At 38.8% G+C, this 23508-nt stretch overlaps 1 long non-coding RNA gene across 3 annotated transcripts in view; it reads right to left on the bottom strand.

Moving 5' to 3' along the window:
- The window catches only part of LOC102959117, a 92470-nt gene extending 83564 nt beyond the window's left edge, over positions 1-8906 (bottom strand). Inside the window, exon 1 of one of the 3 annotated variants that reach the window (XR_006222065.1) lies at positions 8600-8906. This is a non-coding gene — a long non-coding RNA (uncharacterized LOC102959117). The remainder of the gene's footprint in view (positions 1-8599) is intronic. The other 2 variants (XR_006222064.1, XR_001510772.2) reach the window with 2 other exon arrangements.
- Positions 8907-23508: the final 14602 nt, after the last annotated feature.

Here is a 23508-nt window from a genome sequence, read left to right as displayed (position 1 = left end):
TTTTCCACCCTTTCTCTATCCTTCATCTGATTAATGTAAATACTCATCTGAGTTTTCTCTTAGGATACCTCCTTCAGAAAGCCCTCCTGAACCATTGCAGCTTTCTATATACTGCACCAAATGCAGCAGACAGAATGTCATCTGTGAGTAATACTTGTTGTAGGTATGAATGTTTATCTAACATCAATTTGAGGCCTTGAAGGCCTTTTCTTGCTACTGAAAAAACTGACTGCAAAGATGATATAGATTAAAATGACTGTAGCCATATTTGTTAATGGTTACTGATCTAGGGGCGCCTGGGTGGCTCAGTCGGTTGGTTGAGCATCCGACTCAGCTCAGGTCATGATCTCATGGTTCATGAGTTTGAGCCCCACATCGGACTAGCTGCTGTCATCACAGAGCTGGCTTGGGATCCTCTGTCCTCATCTCTCTCTGCCCTTCTTCCACTCACGCTCTCTCTCTCAAAATAAATAAACATAAAAAAAAAGAGTTCCTGATATAAAGTTTCAACCCTATCTCTCTTAACTACCAATTTGGTGATCTTAAGTAAGTGTTTTCTTTTTTGTTTTGTTTTGTTTTGTTTTGTTTTGTTTAAACCTCTAAGCTTTTTCCCCTCTAGAGTGGATATAGTTCACTACTTCATTGGCTTTTTATCATATGAAATGAAATATTAAATGTGAATCACTGACTGAATTGCATGGAATTCAATAATTACATATATGCCACGGTAACTAATGAAATTTAATTTCACAGCGCTTTGTGTTAACATTAACCTCCATAGCTCATTTCTGACCTCAGGTATTTTCTTCTACTGACTGTGTATACGGATTCATCTGTATACAAGTTGCTGTTGCTAGTTCAGTAATTCCTCCCCTCCCAGTAGCCTGTCCTCTCTAACTATTCATCTTCTCTATGTCCCCTGACCAAGCTTTGAAGCAGGTCATCTCATTTATTGATCAAATCATCTCAAAAGGTGGAATTTTGTCAAAGATTCAAGAAAAAAAAACACAGTCACTTAAAATTGAATGTCAGATATCACTCCTAAATTTCCTCAACCATTACTCTTGAGTTGGAGTTTCAAAAGTAGAATCACACTAAAGAATGCACCTTGTCTTTTCCCCAGCAGGAGAGGGGAGAGGATATGTGAAACGGCAGCTGTAGCAGCTTTGACTTCCATAAAGGTCAATTAAATTTAAAGATACAATGTAAGTAAAAGTACCATTTATCAATGTGTTATTTACACGTGATTTGTGTCTTTCCTATAAAATCAACAGTAGAGTTGCATTATCACTCACTTAATTTCTTTTTTACATGTATTTATTTTTGAGAGACAGAGAGAGACAGAGCATGAGCAGGAGAGGGGCAGACACAGAACCCAAAGCAGGCTCCAGGCTCTGAGCTGTCAGCACAGAGCCCAACGCGGGGCTTGAACTCACAAACCAAGAGATCATGAACTGAGCTGAAGTTGGATGCTTAACCAACTGAGCCACCCAGGCGCCCTGCATTATCACTCACTTAAAGACAAAATGTAATTACTTTTTATCCAATCCCACTAGTCATTCTTTTATTTTTCTTCTTTCTCATCTTCTTCTTCTCTTCCTTTTCTTTCCAAAACAGTTCAATCTTAAAGCCACTCAATGTAGGTGATGAAGGTAAATATTTGCACAGGTTTCAGGGATAGGAAAGAAAGGGAGTCCCCTGAAAAGTAGTGTTCTGAGTCCAAGCACGGTAAGGAGGGCATTCTTCCCCAACAACAGGCAAGCATAAAGTATCACAACCCAGGATGTAAAACAGGATTTCACATAGGGAAGAGTCTGGCACAAGTGGCCTAACAAGGTAAGAAGGGTATTTATGCAGAAGGAAGGTGGCAATGGTGATGGCATAAGGGGAGGTTGATCAAATAAGTAATATATTTAAGATAAGAGGATCCTGCTTCCGCATTGCAACAGAAGTCAGTTCAAATATAGAAAGAAAAAACATTAGAATTAACCTTGTTTTGGAATTGGTGGCATCAGTGTGAAATAGTGGTCTTCAATAGGTAGATAAAAATGGAGAAATATGGATGTAAATATATGTATCGTGTGTATACGTGTATATTATGTGTGCATATGTGTGTTCAAATGCATGCATATATATACTCTAGCTTGTCCACTAAGTGGTATGGGACTAGTGATACTCTTAATAGTCATGAATGTCCATGACTCCCACTCAGATCTTGGCTTCTAAATACCATTCGCCACAGATAGGAAATAGGGCTTGTTGGAGGAAAGGCCAATTTTAGGTCTTAAGGCAATACAAGATGAACACAGAATATCCTTTTGTGCCAGAAACTAAAGAATTGCTCAAAAAACAAATGATGGAAACATGTCAAAAGAACAAAGTAGTAACATTGAAGGATATTTATTACCCAACTGAGGAAAAATTATGCTTTTGGCATAAAAATGGATGTAGAAGTCAATGGAACAGATAAAGAGCCCAGAAATGGATGCAAACATACATGGTTGATTGTTTTTCACCAATGATGCAAGAAAATTCAGTGTGGAAAGTATAACCTCTTCAGTCAAGATGCTAAAACAGTTTTGCTATATATATATATATATATATATATATATATATATATATAAACTCAACTCTTACTTTAAATCTTCACATCATATTTTTAACAATCATAATGGACCATATACTTATGTGTAGGAGCAAAACCTACCAAATTCCTAGAAGAAAACATAGAGTAAACTCTGAGTGAACTTCAGTTTAGTGAAGGTTTTATTAAATACAAAGCAAAGCAGAGTAGTAATCATTTAAAGTTTTTGAAAAATTTGGACTTTAGAAGCAATTTCCTTCAAAACTATGGAGAGAATTTGAGTCTAGAATATATACAGCATTCTTACAACTTAATAAGAATAAAACATCCCAAATGGAAAAAAAAAAAAATGTGAACAGATGCTTCACCAGTGAAGATATATGGATGGCAAATGAGTACATGCAAAGATACTCAACATGATTAGTCATTAAGGAGATGCAAATCAAAACCACAAAAAGATAATACTGCACACTCACTACAATGTCTAAAACTTTAAATACTGGTCATACTCAAGTATCAGTGAGGTGGTGAAGCAATCATAACTCTTACACACTTCTGGTGGGAATGCAAAATGGTATAGTTTTTTGGAAATGGGTAGCACATTTTTAAAAGTCAATAGGGCCAAGCCATTTCACTCCTAGGTATTTACCCAAGAAAAATGAAAGCATATGTTCATACAAAGATGTGTACACAAATTTTCACAGCAGCTTATTTGTAATAGCCTAAAACTGGAAACAACCCAAATATTCCCTAGAAGGTGAGTAGATAAACAAATTGTGGTATAACCATATAATAGAGTACAGCTCAACAATAAAAAAAAAAAGAAATACCAAAATATCTACTTAAGTTTTTTCATTGGTATCATGCCTTCAACTATAGGCATTTAGTACCCCCCGCCCAAAATAATGAATTACAGAGGCAGTTAAATCTCAAAATCATCATGGTGAGTGAAAGAAGACAGGCAAAAAATAAAAGAATACATAATGTATAATTCTATTCACATAAAATTCTAGAAAATATAAACATATCTTTCTATATCTAGTCTATAACATAATAGCCCGTCATCCACAAAAGTGCCATGAAAGGTAAAGAAAGACCAACAAACTGTTCCAGGAATGTGAAGAAGCATGGCAACTAAATGTGAACAGATGAAAGCATGTTTGCTACTAAGGCATCACTGGGACAATTGGGAAGTTTGAGTGTGAGGTAAGGACCTTGTGGGAACCGCTGACAATATTTGAATGGAATCTGATTAGATGTGGTAATGTGTCAAAATCTATCTCTTGGTTCTGTTTGTATTGAAGTTACATTGAAGAATATTCTGGTTTGTAGGAAATGCTAAAATATTAGGGGTGATGGAGGCACGTATTTGGGCACCTACTCTCAAATGCTTCAGGAAAAATGAAATTGTTCTTTGCACCATACTTTCAATTTTTCTATAAATTTCAATCGACAGAAGGGTAGATAAATATAGATAGGCATAGATAAAAAGATTAAAATTATCAGGATGGGCTAAAATAATAAACAATAATACTTTTTTCTATACAGCTATCTATTGAAATTTATAGAAAAATTACAGGACTTTTTTCAATAACTCCATCTCTTTCATCTTCTTTCCCTAACTAAATGTCTCAAGATCTCCACCCTACCACCACCAAATGTATATACATTTCTCCCTGGAGGAACTCTGCCATCCTCCCCCAGCAAAGGTCTACAACAAGGTGGCCTCAAGATTTAATCTGACACAGAGATGCATTATTGGTCTACAGAATCTGTGCTTGTTTGTTTTCCCCTATGCTTGTTTCATCATTGTATTTTAGAAGCAGACAGTTCACTTTCTAGTTTTACAGGTCCAGAAATGAAGAGAGATTCTGCTCTAGGGTAGATCCCCAGAGTCTTATTTGTATCTGATTAGATGATGGTATTTGGGATTAGGGGGTTGATGAGAGCTAGATGAGATTTTGAACTTGAGTTGATGCTGTCATACGTGGAGTCTTTGGGGGATGTTGGGATGGAGTGGCTGTATTTCCCATGTGGGATGGATATGAACCTTTGGGGCCAGAGAAGGGACTGGTAGGCTGCAAAATGTACCACGCGCCCAGACCCCCTACCCTAGTTCAAAAAGGAAATATTTACAGAAAAACTGTAGAAACTATGAATGTTACCTTTTTCAGAAAAAGGGCCTTTTCAACCGTGATTCAATTAAAGGTCTTGAGATAATCCTGAGTTACTGGGTGAGCCCAAATCCACTGATAAGTTTCCTTATCAGATAAAAGGCAGAGGGATATTTGAGGCAGACAAAAGAGGGCAAGATACAGATATAAAGAAAGGGTGTCATGTGAAGACAGAGTTGGAAACTACAGTGATGTGGTCACAAGCCCAGAAAGCCAGGTCAGCCACCAAAAGCTGAAGAAACAAGTTGTCTCCTTGATTCCTCAGAGGTAGTATAGCCCTAGTGATTTCAGACTTCTGGCACCATGCTGGAGCCTGGATTTATAGGTGGGCAAAACTCACAAAGCCTCTCCCTCAAGGCATTTATACATTAGTGGGGGAGACATATGAGAAATATATCAGTCATCAAATAGTGATATGTGAACTGATGGGAAGAAATAAAGCAGGAAGAAGAATATATAAATGCTGTTTGGGTTGATGCTATTTTTGCTTAAAACTCTTAATTATCCTCTGGGGCGCCTGGGTGGCTCAGTCAGTTAAGCGCCGGACTTCAGCTCAGGTCACGATCTCGCGGTCCATGAGTTCGAGCCCCGCGTCAGGCTCTGGGCTGATGGCTCAGAGCCTGGAGCCTGCTTCCGATTCTGTGTCTCCCTCTCTCTCTGCCCCTCCCCCGTTCATTCTCTGTCTCTCTCTGTCTCAAAAATAAATAAAACGTTAAAAAAAAAATTAAAAAAAAAAACCTCTTAATTATCCTCAATATCCATTTTCCTGAATGATACAAGGAAACATGGCTACCTGAGTAAAACTATATTCCTCAGCCTCCTTCGTAGCTAGGCCATCTGACAATGTCTTAACCAATGGAATGTGAAGAGAAGCAATGTGTACAGATTCTAAGATACATACAATAAAGGATACCTTTCTTTCCTTTCCCCTTCTTGGTGGAAATGTGAACCAGCCTGAACAGGGACTCTAGGGAATGGTAGAGCGTCCAAATGGAAGGAATCTATGTTCCTGAATATAGATGTTTGGAAGGGGAGGTGACTCCCTGTCTATTTCTGGAATGCTATGCAAGAGATAAGTGCAATTCATTTTTTTTTTAATCTCAGTATTGGGTCTCTTTGTTTCGGCAGCTAAGCCTGTAACCTAACAAATAAATATTTTAATTTAGATGGTGAAGGCAGGCCTTTCTGAGCAGAGACCAAGCAGACTAAGGAACCAGAGGTTGTAGAGAGGCAGTATATTATGTTGAGAGTTGTATCTGCCCCAGTTTGGGTGGCTTTAAAAGCAAATTTTGAGGTGAAGGTTTGGGTGCAGGTACTTGTTTTGAGAGGTGATCCCAGTAAGCACAGATGAAGGAGTGGAGAAAGAAAGGGGGAAAAAGAGATCAAAGAGATCAAACATGCCAATGAGCAGGTCACCCCTGAGAGCCTTGGGAGCGCCATACCATTCAAAACCGTCTGAGGAACTTTAAGGAACATGTCTCAGAACTTTAAGGAGCATGTCTCCAAGAGATGAGGGACAAGGTATTTTACCCACCATACCCAACGCCCACAGAGAGTTTTCTCTGGAGGCATTAAAGACCTGGCACCTTTAAGCTTTACCCTGCAAACGCTGAGCAAGCCCCCAAACAATAATCAGAGAAAGCTCTCAGGCTGACAAGTATACAAACCAGGGGCCTGTGGTGGGAAGCTCTGAGCATGTGGAAACTTACTACTTCTCCCACAGATGAATTCAGAAGTAAGCCAAGGGACCATGTGGCAGGACATTAACAGTCCTATAGCAACGGGCACCTGGGTGGCTCAGTCAGGTAAGCATCCAACTCGATTTCTGCTCAGGTCATGATCTCAAGGTTCTTGAGTTTGGGCCCCGCATCGGGCTCTGTGCTGACAAGATGGAGGCTGCTTGAAATTCTCTTTCTCCCTCTCACTGCCCCTCCCCTGTTCATGCTTTCTCTATCTCTCTCAAATTAAATAAATGAAACTTAAAAAAACAAAAACAAAAACAAAAACTGTCTGATAGCCAAGGTTCAAATTCTGGCTCTTCCACGTACTAGCTGTGTCACCTAGAGTCAGTTGCTTAGCCTCTCTGTCTCAGCTTCCTCATCTGTAAAATGGAGATAATTATAGTACTCACCCACTTCAGAGGCTTGTTGTATTATATATTATCAGAGATATGATGCACAATAATTAGAATACTGCTCTTCATATGGTGAGAGTTATTTGTTAGTTTATTTTTGTCTGAGACAAGAAATAAATTTATTAATCTAAACCATATTTAGGGCACCTGGGTGGCTCAGTCGGTTAAGCATCCGACTTCGGCTCAGGTCATGATCTCACAGTTCATGGATTCTAGCCCTGTGTTGGGCTCTGTACTGACACGAGTTGTAGCTCAGAGCCTGAAGCCTGCTTCAGATTCTGTGTCTCCCTCTCTCTCTGTCCCTACCCTTCTCTGTCTCTCTCTGTCTCAAAAATAAATAAACATTAAAGAAAAATTTAAACCATATTTATTATTGAAGCTTCAGTGTTTGTCATGAGCTGAACAATAGTAGTAGGTATTATATAAATGTTTATTTAATGAGTAGGCAAAAAAATTTTTTTTGACTGCTGCTAGACTTTTTGGATGTATGTAGGTATGTATCAGAGGGAGACCCAGACTGGTCACTTCTCACCCATATCCTCTAAGGACTATCCAGAAGACTTGTATAATATCACCCTAAGATGAAGTTTACTGTGGGGCCAGTGATTAACCTTGCTTCATGAAGGATCTGAAGTATAATTTAATAGAGTTTCACAAGCCTCTTTTCTTGGGTAACTTCCACATTCTCTTGGGTAATTTTCACATTTCATGGGAGGCTCAGTTCTAAATAAAACTAATGAAGTTTCTTGGCAAAATAGAAGAAAATCATGGTCTTGGCAGCTGGTTTTTTAAAGAAACCCTACATGCCAACAGTTGTGCCAGTGGTTAAGAATGGTGCCACTTGAAACCAAGCTAAACTTGAAAGGTTCCAGAAGATTTCCCCAAGAAACAGAAAGCTGAAGAAAGGCCAGGGAGTTTTTGTTACACCTATGGAACAGAGCACAGAATCCAGATGTAAGTACTGAGAAAAGAAAAGATGATACTCTACACGGCCGGCAACTAGAGACACCAGTGGCCCATCGTGGAGGGTAGAGGACACCTAACGGAGATGAGGAAGAAAATGAACACGTATTGAATGTCTAATTAGGCCTCAAAACCTTGCACTTAAAAGTTACAGAAGCAGGGCACCTGGGTGGCTCAGTTGATGAAGCATCCAACTTGGGCTCAGGTCACGATCTCGCAGTTGGTGAGTTTGAGCCCTGCATTGGGCTGTGTGCTGACAGCTCAGAGCCTGAAGCCTGCTTCAGATTCTGTGTCTCCTTCTCTCTCTACCCCTCCTCTTCAAAAATAAATAGAAAACATTTTTAAAAATTAAACAAATAAAGTAAAATTTGTAGAAGTATTTTCATCTAATCCTCATGATGCTGTCTTGAATAATATTATGCATTAAGTCATGTTAATCTATCTCACTCCCAAATCCATGCTCTTTGCAGGCAATTTTAAAGGAGGGAGGGTGTCATATGGTCCCTAAGTATGAGCTGTGAACTACACCCAGAATGCTATGAACAAACTACTGAAGAATTTGCAAAAGTGCACGAAAATGAGAAAAGCCTTATAACTCTATGGCTGCCAGATCTTGGTCATTTCATGAACTCAAAAGCAAGGCCGGAAACATCCGTGGGCTTCATCCCTCTACAAGTATCTTCATAGTTAGGGTAAAGCTTCAGAACATTCCACAAAACAGAGAAAATCATAATAATGCCTTACCAGATGTCCAGGTCAATTTCAGATTCCAGAAACGGCACGAGAGGTCCTGCGATGTGACACTATTAGAACTCAAGTTCTCCAGAAAGGTGAGGTGGTAAAAGCTTTGAAGCCAGCAGTAATTTCATGGGAAATAATGGTCATGAGCATTTACTCCACTTTCGTTTGGTTCAGCTTTGCACTGAAAGTACTTCAACAAAGAATCCGTATGAGCCACAAAAGAAACAGATTTTGAATTTAGGTAGACTGCACCATATAGATAAGCATCTCGGTTTTGTTTTGTTCTGCTTTGCCTTTTGCCTTTTCGGTCAAAGGGTTTCAGTTTGTTTCCGTTTTTTGTTATCATGGTTTTTGGAGGCGGTGCTTGTATAGTTGTTTGTTTTGACTATTTTCCATCACTGGGAAATACAAATAGGTTAAGGAAGTGAGATCAAGGTTTAAAGCTCTGTTAAAATTTCTTCAGAGATGCTGGAGAAGAGAGAAGTGCCAGGGTTTGGAGCGTGCAACTGCATCCAATAACAATATCTCAATTGTCTCAGCAAGCACAAAGGAACAAGGGGCAGTGCTTTCCTTTCAGATACTTGGTCTGCAAAACTTCTTTGGGCGGGTTTTCTTTGTATTTCCAGGCAATAAATTTCCTGATGACATAAACCTCGTCATCTTGTTTCACGTTGTGGAAATGCCAGGCCAGCCTCATGTGTTGTTGAATTAGGGAGAAAAAAAATATTATTTGGATTTCTATTGACAACAACAAAAAGTTTTGATTGGATTGAGCTATATAAAATTACTGATACTGAGCTATTTTTTTCAAAGCTTCAGAACTGTATTTTTTTTACAGCTTCCAAGTTGCAATTTCCTATGACTCAGAATATTGAACCAATTTCCTATGAATAAATTTCCTATGATTAAAAGTATTCCTGATGCTTTTACTGGGAATAAGTGATTCCCCCACTAATATTTCTATAGCTCAGTAAGATTTTGGAGTATACTCTTGATTACAAAAGTTAAATACAATTATGGTATGAGAGACTATCATCTAAATTTTTGGAAATGGTAGTATTTGTAAAGCATAACAGAGTATTCTAGGCATATTTTATTAATTTCTGTTGTTTATATAGCAAGTATTATTAACCATCTACTGTAATATGGTGCTTTTAAAATATAGGGCCTAGAGTCAAAATTCATGGATTCCAATCCTGGTTTCCCACTTTTTTTTTTTTTTTAATTTTTTTCATGTTTATTTTTGAGAGAAAGAAAGAGCATTAGCGGAGGAGGGGCAGAGAAAGAGGGAGACACAGAATCTGAAGCAGGCTCCAGGCTCCAGGCTCTGAGATGTCAGCATAGCGCCCAACAGGGGGCTCAAACTCACGAACTGCGAGATCATGACCTGAGCTGAAGTCGAATGCTTAACCAACTGAGCCACCCAGGTGCCCCATGGTTTCCCCACATTTAGAGTCTCCACACATGAAGACACTTAGGTCTTCATGTCAAACGTTCTTTTTCTATAAATGGGGGCCACAATGAAGCCATCTGACTCATTGAATAGTATGAATTGAGTAAAATAACTGCACCTTACAGTACCTGGCTCATAACCACCACTCCGCAACTGTGGGCAAAACAGGTAAGCCTGTTATCATGGAGCTTACAGCCTAATAAGGGAGACACAGACACAAATTATCACAACTGTCATAAATGTTATGAAGGAGAAGTGCATGTTCCTATACAGGTATAAAATTACTCTGTGGCAAGCAGGCAAAACTTCCTTTGGAAAAAGAAAATTAAGCCGAGGTCTGAAGGATAAACACTAATAAATCAGGCGCAGGTTTGATGGAAAGCATTCAAGGCAGAAGAAAATCCATGCCCTGTATTTTGAGAGGCTGTGACATTTGGGGGAATTCGTTTCAGGGCTGCAAGGCAGTACCACCAACCCTCTGCAGGTGAGGAGGCAGTGGGGGCTCCACCACGAGGGTCTTTTAAACCATGTAAATTCCTTTAAATAGAGGAGTGAAGTCATTGCCTGAGTGTGCTGCATAACAGAAACCTTCTTCTTTGTAAAGGATCTGGTGTGACTTATTTGTTTTGTGGCATTTATTAAAAATAATTTGATGTGCCTTGGCTTCCCCACCCTAGTTACAGTTATTTTTAAATGAGGTATATGGAGACAGAGTATTTTCTTTGGTCCAGTTTCTCCCTTTTAAATATACCTACAACTTCCAAAGGTAGCTAAAATGTGAGGTTTGAGGGCACAATCCTCTGAGTTGCCAAACGTTTCTGGGACCTCTGCACCAACTACAAGTTTGAGGGGATTTCCAAAATCACTGTCAGGTTTGATATTTCATTAGAAAGACTCACAGGACTCAGAGCTAATATACACGTGCCTATGGTTTATTACAGGGAAAGAATAAATTAAAGTCAGCCAATAACGCATAGGACAGAGCCTGGGAAAGTTTCAAATGTGAAGCTTCTGTTGTCTTCAGAATGCATTTCACTTCCAGCCCTGACATGCGACAATATGCACTCACTAGTGCCAACCAGGAAGCTCACCCAAGCTTTGGTGTCCACAGCTTTGTGGGGACTTCATTAAGTGGACATGATTGATTGATTACCCATGCAGTCGCACTCAGTTCCTAGTCCCCTACTGCCCAGAAGTTGGGTTGATACCATGTGGCCCAAGGGGCCCACCGTGAGTCACCTCCATAGCATAAAGTATCAGATGTGGTCCATAATAACAAAGATACTCCTATCATCTAAGAAATCCAAAAAGTTTAGAAGGTCCCTCCCAGTGGCTAGGGACAAAGGCCAGAGCTTTCCTTTGGCCAAACCAAATGATATCCTATAAAGGCTACCTCTGGCCTTTGGCCAAGTCTGTCTTAAAGCAAAGCAATCATATTCACCTGCAAATACATTTAGTATAGCTTGTATATGGTAGAGACAGTACTATCATATGAATGTGCCTCACATTTGGAGGAGCCAGTATGGGGAAGGGACAGGTTTAAAGAAAAAACTAATCCATTCTAAGGGTGACTGGGTGGCTTGGTCAGTTAAGTGTCCAGCTTTGGTTCAGGTCATGAACTCACAGTTCATGAGTTCAAACCCCACATCGGGCTCTGTGCTGGCATCTCAGAGCCTGGAGTCTGATTTGGATTCTCTCTCTCTCTCTCTCTCTCTCTCTCTCTCTCTGCCCCTTCCGCACTCACACTCTGTGTCTCTCTCTCAAAAATAAACATTAAAAATTTTTTTAGGAAAAAACTAATCCATTCTATAAAGTCATTATATATATTACATTTATATTTTTACTCCTTGATTTACCATTATGTGTACTTTAGGGTAAACTTATGCAATGTTACTTAGCATAGAGATTATCTGATGATTGGCTAAATTCAGTTCTTCCTTAAGCCAATCATTTTCCATCAGTATTATGGTTTGAGGAGGCTTTAATTCATTTTCCCAAATTGATCATCAACATCAACATTATAACCTTAACAACAAGGCCAGTGTCATACCCTATCACACTATGGCAGCAGATGTGATATAATATTCTTAATATACAAGAATGTATAATATTCTTATATATAGGATTCTTAACGTATAAGAATCAAAACATACTGGCACATCACCAGAGTCCCACTCAGTCATTAACAGTACAGTCCATCATCATATTGTCTAACCAAAATGGCTGCCAGAGTGATGCCACTCAGCTTTGTAGGTTTCCTGTCAATGCTGTCAGGTTGCAAAAGCAGACGTGGCCTTCACCCACTGGTGTAATTGAGCAATGACACCATATCATCTCTTGTTCTTAGCCTCCCTCAAAGTAGTAATGTAGTATTTATTTTCCCCCCTTATAAAACCGATTTATGCCCTCCCATAGCCTCAGCTACTATTTTCCCTAGCTTCATTAACTGCCTAGTTTTACCCAAACATTTTCACCTTTGGAAGAGACAGCAGGTTTGGCTGTTGAGCAGGTCCAGATTGCCAGTAGCAATACTGGTCCAGCAAGCATTCCCTGCAATGCACTCCCATTATACAGGGTAGGATTACGCAGTACATAGCTAGTGGGCTCTCGGACACTAAGCAACTCGTGTGTTACATTTCCCACCAACCCCAATTATGCCAGATGGGGTAAAGGCATAATCCAACCTATCAGGCCCTTAGGAATTCTGACATAAAAGTTTAAAGATATAGGTACAGTTTTGTTTGTTTAAGGATTATCTCTGCTTTTCGGGCACCAATAGTCACAGGCCTGGTCCTAGGACCACTGCATTAGGTAAGAAAAAAGTTGAGGTGATGTGAGCAAAAAAGAAACAGTGTAGTCATAACAGCATCCTCCCCCCATGGGAAGAATTATACAGTCATACCAGAATACTTCCCCACTTCCTTCTTCTCAGATTACTCAGAAAAGCAGGGGAATCTATCTGATAGAGATCCTTCCTTGGCCTCCCCTCATGTTGAGTGTGAGAACACACTCATGAAGGTGCAGAAGCCAACTACTCTTGCTTTTATCTACCCATTTTAAACAACAACTATTCCTATTACCCGTTCTAATTCTATATCTAGCCACTGCTCTGGGGACACAAGCTTTCTGCCCATTGTTGGACATAGAAGCTATGAAGTGTGTTTCTTGGTCTGATGCAATGTGACTTGGCAGTCCAAATTGATGTTTCACAAGACCATCCTCAATGTCCGTAATTTGCCAGAAGGACTCACAGAAGTCTCTGAAAACTATTATATATACATTTATGGTTTATTACAAGGAAATGATACGTTAAAATCAGCCAAGGCAAAACACAGAGCAGATTCTGGGAGGGTTCCAAACCCAAGACTTCCATTTTCTACCTGGCATCAATGTGTGACAGTACCTGTGAAGGCTTGACAACCCAGGAAGCTCATCTTAACTTCTGTGCCTAGACTTTTTACTGAAGTTTCATTACTTGGGCCTAACTGGATGATTGCCCACAAAGCTGCACGCGAGTCTCCAGCCCTTACTCTCAGAGCTCAGACTGATAACACAGGGCTGAGGCCCGCCATAAGTCATCATAATTAACATAAAGTCTCAGATATGGTCAGAGGGATCCACCCATCATCTCGCTAGCATAAACTGGCAGATGTGGTTCCAAAGGCCTACCATGAATAACAGAGGTACTCCTATCACTGAGGGTATTTCCAAGAGTTTGGAGATTACCTCCCTGGAGCCAAGGATAAGGCTGGATCTCTCTTTCTGCAAGGCCAAATTCTTTACTACAAAATGTATCATTTTGAAATGGGTATTGCATAGAATTTCACTTTTGAAGTTGTACTTCTCTGAAATTTACTTTTTTTTTTTCTTTAGCCCTCTATGGAACATAGATGCAGTTTTCAGGTGGAAATGTGACATGCTGCTAGCTGACCATGATATATCCATTCTACCCCTCCCCTTATTAATAGATTAGGAAATAATGGAAATAAAATACAAATACACCTAAAAAGAACAAAGCTAAAATACATTACTATTTCTTTGAGAAAACTATCACAAGATTGATGAAGAAGGAGAGGAAGATGGAGTGGGCGGTGAGGAGAGATGAGGGTGCTTAAAGAATTACCATTAGAAATATTGGAGAGCATAACAGATGCGAAAACTTAAACAGAAAATAGAGGGAGGGGTGCCTGGGTTGCTCCTTCAGTTGAGCATCCAACTCTTGATCTCGGTTCAGGTCATGATCCCAGGGTCATGAGATCAAGTCCTATGACGGGCTCCACACACTGAGCGTGGAGCCTGCTTAAGACATTCTCTCTCTCTCTCTCTCTCTCTCTCTCTCTCTCTCTCTCTCTCTCTCTCCCGCTCTGTCCCTCTCCCCTGTTCACTCTCTCTCTCTCTCTAAAATAAAAAAATAAAAAATATAATGGAGCACCTGGGTGGCTCAGTAGGTTAAGCATCTGACTCGATTTCAGCTCAGGTCATGACCTCACGGTTCTTTTGTTGGAGCCCCTCATAGGACTCTTCGCTGACATCAGGAGCCTGCTTGGAATTCTCTGTCTCCCTCTCTCTCTGCCCCTCCCCTGCTCATGCACTCTCCCTCTCCCTCTCTCTCAAAAATAAATAAATAAACATTTTAAAAAATTTAGAAAATAGAGGGATATTATAAACAACTTTATGTCAATAAATTTGAATATTTACATAATTGGTCAAATTCCTCAAAACCAAATTAAAAAGAGAAACATTAGAGTCCCATTAATAACAAAGTGTTTGAATTTCTAGTAAAAGATCTCACAAACCAAAATCAAAAGATATGGCTTTTCCAGCAAGTTCTATCACTATCACTCAAGACAAACAACAATAACAAAACCTTCAGTCTTACACATTCTGCTCCAAAGTGTGTGTGTGTGTGTGTGTGTGTGTGTGTGTGTATCACTAAAGCCCAGATTCAAAGAGATGGGGATTAGACTCCACTTCATGTGGAAGTAATAGCAAGGAATTTGTAGCTCTTCTTTAATCTGCCACAAAGTGTTTTTCTAAAATATTGTGATAAGGAGGAGCATGTCAAAACCCAGCAAAGCAGAAGTGTGCCTACATACATTAGTAGCAGTTTAAACCTGTAGTAGAACTTATTTTATTAGTGATGTTTTAAAACAGAGTATTCAAACAAATGAAGTGGCTAATGCTGTATGAATCATGGAGGATAAGGAGCCAAACTAAATATGTATTAGAGGGAATGAACTCTATCACAGTACATGTCTTAACTTGTATTCACACAAATTGATTCTTTCTGCACTCTGCAACCTTTGCCTTTGGTACATTTATGGAATGTAGCAATTTGCTTTTATGAAGAATGTATGTATTTCCACTTAAGTATGCTTTCTATATACGTTTTCATATTCAATACAGTAACACAAATTCTTCTCATCTGTTATAGACACTGTCTTGCTTACACGGGCATTCAGTATTTGCTGAAATTCAAGAAAGAAAAGATGAGCATAAAAATCTGAGCAGACAGGGATCCGCTTTGTAATTTAAAGGAAACAATTCTGTCAAACAGTTATAATGTTCAGGAATTAGCTCACCTAAGCTCACCCAAGACCTCGTAAGGGCTCTTTGCCAGTTTCCTTTCTTGTTTCTGTAGTACTTGATCTCAGTGAATCGTTCACAACCTCTGTCTACTATATTAGTTTCATCTGCTATAATAAATCAATTTTGCCAAAAAAAAAAAATTAGTAGAAACTTTTTGCCTCAAATTCAGCTTTTAGTTCATACTAGGGTGTGTATGTGACTTTTGTTACCTCTGATATAGGGGGGCTCAGCAGGTCAAAACTTAGAGGGACAGAATTCTAGTATGACATTTTTATCAATAACTGTGAAAGTCTTTTATCTATAAGCTTGATGGATTATTCCTCATTTTTGAAATATTACTTTAAGAGAGTTTCTGGGGAGAATGGATTACAAGTATACAAGTAAGCCTTCTCCTATATTAGCAACTGTCTCAGATTTTATGGTACTTTTTTCCTTCTGCAATCTTTCATACACCCATTCAAGAAATTTTAATTGAACTCTTACAATGGTCCTAACACCATGGTAGGCATTGAAGGTCAAATTGTAACTAGAAAATGTCTCCAGACAAAATACAGGATTTCCAGTTAAATTTGAATTTTAGATCAGCAGCATACTTATACTAAATATTATTGTTCACCTTAAATTTCAATGTAATTGGGTGTCCTGTAATCTATTTTATTTTTATTTTTATTTTATTTTATTTTATTTTATCTTGCATGCATGTTAAATATGACAGTCCTAGTAAAAAAATATTATACCTGATCTGTTATAATTTGAAGTCCAGTAGGCAAGGCAGATACTAATCACTGATTTGGCATGTAAATGAAAAAATATAACTGCGACAAGTGTTACCAAGGACAAACACAGAGCTATAAAAGGAAAAAATAATCAGGAGAAAATCCTGGTTGGGAAGGTGACATCAGGGAAGACTTTCAAGTTAAAACTTGATAAATGGAAGTGCAAGTGACAACGGGCCTGGGGTACTATAGGGAAGGAAACAGAGATGCTCGAACACTGTTACTTTTATTTTTTATGCTATTTATATATTTTTCCCTCTAATTTTTTATTTAATTTTTATGTAGTTAACGTACAGTGCAATATTGGTCCCTGAAGTAGAACCCAGTGATTCATCACTTATGTATAAACCCAGTACACATCTCAGCAAGTGTCCTCTTAAATGCCCATCATCCATCTTGCCCATCTCCCACCAACCTCCCCTCCTTCAACCCTCACTTTGTTCTCTACTGTTAAGAGTCTCTTAGGGTTTGTTTCCCCCCCTCTTTTTTTTCCCTTCCCATATGTTTATCTTTTTTCTTTCCTTAATTCCACATATGAGTGAAATCGTATGATATTTAGGGACACCTGGGTGGCTCAGTCGGTTGAGTATCCAACTCTTGGTTTCGGCTCATGCCTCAGGAGTTTGAGCCCCATACCAGGCTCTCTGCCGTCAGCTTCAGGATCCTCTGTCTTCCTCTCTCTCTAACCCTCCCCCACTCTCTCCCTCTTTGTTGAAAATAAACAAATATTTTTTAATTTAAAAAAAAGGAATCATACGGTATGTATCTTTCTCTGACTGACTTATTTCACTTAGCATAATACACTCTAGCTCCATCCACATCGTTGCAAATGGCAAGATTTCATTCTTTTTGATTGCTGAGTAATATTCCACTTTATATTACCACATCTTTATTCATTCATCAGTCAATGGACACTTAGGTTCTCTCCATAGTTTGGCTATTGTTGATAATGCTGCTATATACATTGGGGTGCATGTACCCTTTCAATCTCTCTGTATCCTTACTTTTAAATGGCAATTTTATACTACAGGGAGATGTGTCTAACTAAAATGGTATAAGCAGTAGAAAGCCTGACTGCTCACCATGATGTAGAACACTTCAGAAAGAAAGCATTGTTTCAGGGGCTAACCAGTGCGTCTGTCTTTTTCATTTGGCATCTCACTGATGATGCAACCAGAGGCTGCAAGTTTTTGCCTCGTTCATAAGGTGCCACAGGAGGGTTCAATACTCAATTCCAAACACAATGGACATTTTCTGGGATCAGAGAAGAAAAGTTGCTTGTTTCATCAGGCTTCTGGCCTTTGCTCCTGCCAGACATGAGAGGGAACGTGCCTGGTGGGAAAGACTCAAGTCCATGATGCACTCACCAGGGAGTTGCCAGACAAGACTGTCTCAAGTGACCACACCCTACAGTACCTGTGGCAGGATTCAGGCTCTCCAACTTTCCCAACTGCCCAGTTTGTGATTCCTCTCCCCTTTCCAAGTTTCCTTATGAATGAAATGTAAGAAATGGTCTTGGATAGTTTGGGTTGATTATTGAGGCTTGAATATAATCATTGTTCTTCCTCCTCTTCTTCTTCCTCCCCTCCTCCTCCTCCTCCTCCTTCTTCTTCATCATCATCATCATCTTCTTCTTCATCATCATCACCATCATGAGAATAGTCCTGCCTCAGGTTTATATATTTATTCTCATATGTTCCGTCTCTTTTAATTATCTTCTTTATCTTTATGATGTGTGCCAAATAAAAAGAGGAGTGACTTATACCAATTTTTATGGATGTAGGAACCTGAGCATACTCTCTCCAGATGAGTTACCTATGTCCTTTCTCTGACACAGCCCACAGCAGGATGGAGTGTTGATCTAGCCTCCTAGCTGTAGCGCTGTATCAAACTGAAAAGAAATGCAAAGCACAAAAATCGACTGACAAAAAAATAATTATGTTGAAAAATAGTCATTTAAATAATATTAAATCACAAAACTGGTGGACAATTAGATAAAACTTATTAAAAATACACTGACATACAACTATGTCAGAAATGCCACCTGTTAAATTGTAAAATGATTTGATTTCATGATTTCATTATTATGACAAATAGCACATTATCATTGGCTATAGCATTTTAGATCCCCAAAGTGGCATATGCTCTAAATGCCACTAATAAGTTATATATATTAGAAATCTGCAAAAGTGAGAAGATTTAAGCTCTTCTCTAAAATTATAAAGTATTTTTTAATTATAATAGAGTAGTGTATCTCTTAAAAACCAGTGCCTGTAGGGAAAAATTGAAGAAATCTGCAATTTTAATATTTCAGCCTCTTTGTATATATGGCACTTTGTTTTCTGAATAACAATATTTTTCATAATGATGTCTATATCTTAATTTATAGTAATTTAATGTACATCTTAGTCTAAAGGGTACAAATATCATGTGTATAAAAGATGTATGGGTTTTATAGTCATGTAATGCTAGATTTCTTTAAAGCAAAGTTTCTGTAGTCTGGTTTCTCTTCAAATCACGTAAATCGTTCACCTTTTAAAAGCAAAGGCTTTGGAGCACCTGGGTGTCTCAGTCACTTGGGCGTCCAACTCTCGATCTCAGCTTAGGTCTTGATCTTAAGGTCTTGAGTTCGGGTCCTGAATTCTGCGTGGAGCCATATACACCACCCCCCCCCAAAAAAAAAGCAAAGGCTGTATTTTCTAGGAAAATTTTAGAAAACAAGATACAGGTATTGTTTTTTGAAAAGCCAGCTTTTGTTTATTCAACTAAAAGCTAAAGAATTCCTTTCTTATTACTAGAAACTCGGTTATTGAGATCCTGCCTTCATGTATAGGCTTCTTTTTTATTTCTGTGAAAATGGACAGGTAAATCTCAGAAAAGAATGATTGTTTCCAGATCAGACATCAAAAATGATTTTCCTTTTTCTTTCCCCCTTAACACTGCATGTGTTCTTTGGTGCTGCCTTGAATACTACAGAGCAGAAGGGACTCCTGATCCCCCTCAGTCTCTCTCTATGGTCTAGGCCACAGGGAAGTTTTTATCTGTACCAGGGAAGTTTTCAAATAGAAGCCGTTCCCCCAAAAGCAGTGGCATTAGGAATTGCAGGGCAGAGGTTTATCTCCCAGATGTACCACACCACTTGTAGGGCTTTTTTTGATCCGCTTATAAAATATGCCCACCAGATTTTGAAATTAATTACTTCAACCTTGAGGATCCTTTTTATGGTGAATACACCTGTGACTCATGAGAATGTACTGTTATCAGATGGACGGGATTTTAAAAAGAAAGAAAGAAACATAATATTTTAGAACTACTACACACTATCTTTCAAGTCTTTAGGAGCATGATGTGAAAGATGAAGGGCACCCGAGCCCAAACTTTGTGCCAAACTCCTGGGTGCCAGCAGCTATAGAAGCAGTTCTATTAAATCTTTACCACAATCACTATAATGTTGGTATATCGGTTCCATTTTACTAAAACTCAGAGAGATAGTGTAAGATAGGATCTTCCAGCTAAGTCAAAAAGAAGGCTTTAGCATGTGTTCCTATTGCTCACAGGGCGTATCAGACATATTTCAGACAGAAATATGGAGGAGCATTTAGTTGAGATGAATGGTGAAAAGTCCTTGGAAGTAAAAGCTGAACTGATGGCAGCCTTCTGGGTTGAGGCACATAAAATGGATACTTAAAATGATAGCAGTAGTTAAGAAATGTGCCTGGGACACCTGGGTGGTTCAGTCAGCTAACGTCTAACGTTCAGCTCAGGTCATGATCTTGTGGTTTGTGAGTTCGAGCCCCACCTCAGGCTCCATGCTGACAGCTTGGAGCCTGGAGCCGGCTTCAGATTCTCTCTCTCTCTCTCTCTCTCTCTCTGCCCCTTCCCTGCTCACACTCTGTCTCTCTCTCTTTCTCAAGAATAAATAAGCATTAAAGAGAAAAAAAAGAGGTGCCTAAAGCAGGAAATTTTGAAGGAATTTGAGAAAACACACCCTATCCTCCTTCTTCCTTTACCCAATTCAATCCTACCACACACGCCAACCACCAAACGTTGAACTGAAAGATGACTGGGTGCTACCAAAGCAAAAATCCACCTACTTCCCAAATTTATGTAGAGCCAGTGCTGTGAGTGCTACTGAACTCTGATTTATGTGGATTTCATCACTGCTGGCTTTCCCAAACCCTGCTAACTTTGTTGTTTTCATATGCTTTCAATTCCCAAATGTCTAAGGACTCAAAAATGTCCTCTTGTGATTTGTCCTGTTTGCTATTTGGTTTTTCACTGCTGTTGTTGCTTCATTTGAATATTTTCTCCAGGAGTCTTAGCAAAGTTGTTTTTTTATTCTCCTTTTTGTGTTACTCATGCGGGAAGATCATCTAAATCACATTTTAGTGCAGACTCACTGTTGAGTCTTTATAATAATTACATTCTCAGCAATCAGTGGTAGTATCACATTTCGAGCGCCTTGGAATTATTTCTCTTGTCATGATTCGAATGCATTTTTCAGACTCTTATCTAAAATTAAACCACTTTCATGATGTTATGGTCTTGGAATCTGTCATAGTTAGCACTACCTTTTCCCTTTCTATCCTTTAAACTTACTGGAAAGAACTTGCAGAGAGAGTGACTAGATTGGGAATAATTAGTTCTTTATAGGATTTATTGTCATCTGGGAAGAATACTATGTTAGATGTTCTTATGAATCCACATGGGATTCGTAAATTCCCCACATGGGAATCTTACGTAATCTACATGGGATTACGGAAGTAACAACACTTCTGAGTTCCAATTTTGTTTTACCTGAAGGGAGTAAATGTGTTCTTGCAATGTTTTAAGCATCCATAACTGGTGTCTCAGTTTTTCCTGCATTCCTAATAATTGTCATTATTCCCAATTATATTCAGAGGACCTAGAAAAAAAAAAAGGTGGCTCTTAACAGAACATCAGCTGACGTTCAATAAGGATATTTTGAAATATTAACTCCTGCAATGGGACAGAACCTATTGTAACGCTATACACTGGTGTCTGAAATCCTTCTTTATACTAGTCCTGCAGGTCACGAACAGCAGAGGCCTCTCACACGCAAACATCTGCTCAGCTAACTTAGTTTTTGTTCTCCTTTCTTCAACTCACATGGACTTAGCAGGAATTTGCCGAGTTATACATCACCTCACAAATAGAGTTATGTATCTTTGTACCAACACCGAAGAAACTAGGAGAACATATGAAATAGATTCTATCAAGAAAGGTACTTTGTAATTATGCAGTGTTATAATATGTCCTACACCCCAAACACCTGAACACATTCTAAGGTTGTAAGATGTGCATTTCTTCTCTGTGTAGGATACTGCCATTCACACTATAACAGTAATCCTGTAAATATTAATGTTTATTCTATTGTATTGACTGTTACCTTCATCATGGTTGTCTTCTCACTCTGAGAAAAAAAACCAAATTAGCCAAATAGATATTGCCATTTCACATAAAATCACGGTTTTAAAGTGACTCAAGCATAGAAAGGTATTATTTATAAAACTTCTGATTTGTTCAAATGGATGGATCCCAAATTATAAAACTAGTCATGCAAATAGCACCCAATGAATATTCTGTGGCTCAACAAGAGTGTGACTTGAGTGTTTAAAGAATTAAAATAAAACAGTGCTCTCTGTTACATTTCTGTATCTGTTGGATTTAGTTTTTGCCAAATGTATCTATCAGAGGCAATTCTTGTGTTTTCTTGGTTTAGTGACTTAAATAAAGAAAGAAGTGGAAGTGGTGGGAGACGAGGACAGTATTGTAGAGGAAGCTTGAAACCTAATGGATAGAAAAATAATGGTCTTTGAAAATCATGCTCAAGGCCAGTAATTTTTTTTTACTGTGAAGGAAAGAAGTAACTTCAGTCCAGTTTTGTATAGTTTTCTAAATATTTCCATGATATAGTTGGTTTTGTTGGAATTATTTTGTTCTTTTATTTTGGGGGAGCTAAGGTGTTTGTTTGTTTGAGCCTAGGATTATATGCTGAATCTCCATGATGGTCAACCATGAGATTGGGAGAGCCATATCCAGAGCAATCTGGTTTTTATCTAATTTGCCTATTTGCTAACAGACTACCTAGACACTGAAGTTTAGCCTTGTTCCAAGGATGCAAATAGAAATCATTCTTAGCTTTAAAATTACATCTTGATGTTATGTCATGCCAGAGGTGAACAAACTGCCAGTTGTCAAAGAGATTAAAAACTTTTAGCTAAAAATAACTATTAATCATTCCAGTGTAGAAGAAGATTGGATATTGAAATATACAATTATGAGGGAACCTCAAAAACACTCCAATCAGCCCACTAAAACAGACTATTATTCCCAATGTCTCCATGCCTGTCATTGCTGCTAACATTTCTCCAGTGAGCCAGGCTCACACCAGTAAGGGTTAATTCCATTCATTGTTCAGCTTCAGAAATCATCAAGCACCTTTTTTACAACTGTTTCTGAACTAGCCTGATATTTATCACCTTCCTCATGGCACTTTAGTTGGCTAATTCTGGGGCGCCTGGGTGGCTCAGGTGGTTAAGCATCCAACTTCAGCTCAGGTCATGACCTCACGGTTCCTGAGTTTGAGCCCCACATTGGGTCCCTGCTGTCAGCACAGAGCCTGCCTCAGATCCTCTGTCCCTCCCTCTCTCTGCCCCAACCCCCCTCTAAAAAACAAATAAACATTAAAAAAATAGGCTAGGGGCACCTGGTGGTTGAGTCAGGTAAGCGTCTGACTCTTGATTTCAGTTCAGGTCATGATCTTATTGTTCATGGGATCGAGCCGTGCATCAAGCTCTGGGCTGACGGCTTGGAGCCTGCTTGAGATTTTCTTTCTCCGTCTCTCTCTGCCTCTCTCCCACTCATGCACATGCACTCTCTCTCTCTAAATAAATAAACTTTTTAAAAGTATTTAAAATTTTTTTTCAAAAGGCTAATTGTGTTCCCTGCATATATTCTTTTTCACCAAAGGGAAAAATATGTTGCTTAATGATGCTACATTGTAAATGTAAACTAAATTTACATATGTAAATATAGAAAGTATATGGCTTGAAATCTTAATGGAGTCCTCA

This window comes from Panthera tigris, chromosome C2 (genome assembly GCF_018350195.1).
Source record: "Panthera tigris isolate Pti1 chromosome C2, P.tigris_Pti1_mat1.1, whole genome shotgun sequence".
NCBI classification, from domain to species: Eukaryota; Metazoa; Chordata; class Mammalia; order Carnivora; family Felidae; genus Panthera; species Panthera tigris.
Note: the sequence above shows the minus strand (reverse complement) of the source record. Positions and strands in the feature narration are given on the sequence as shown.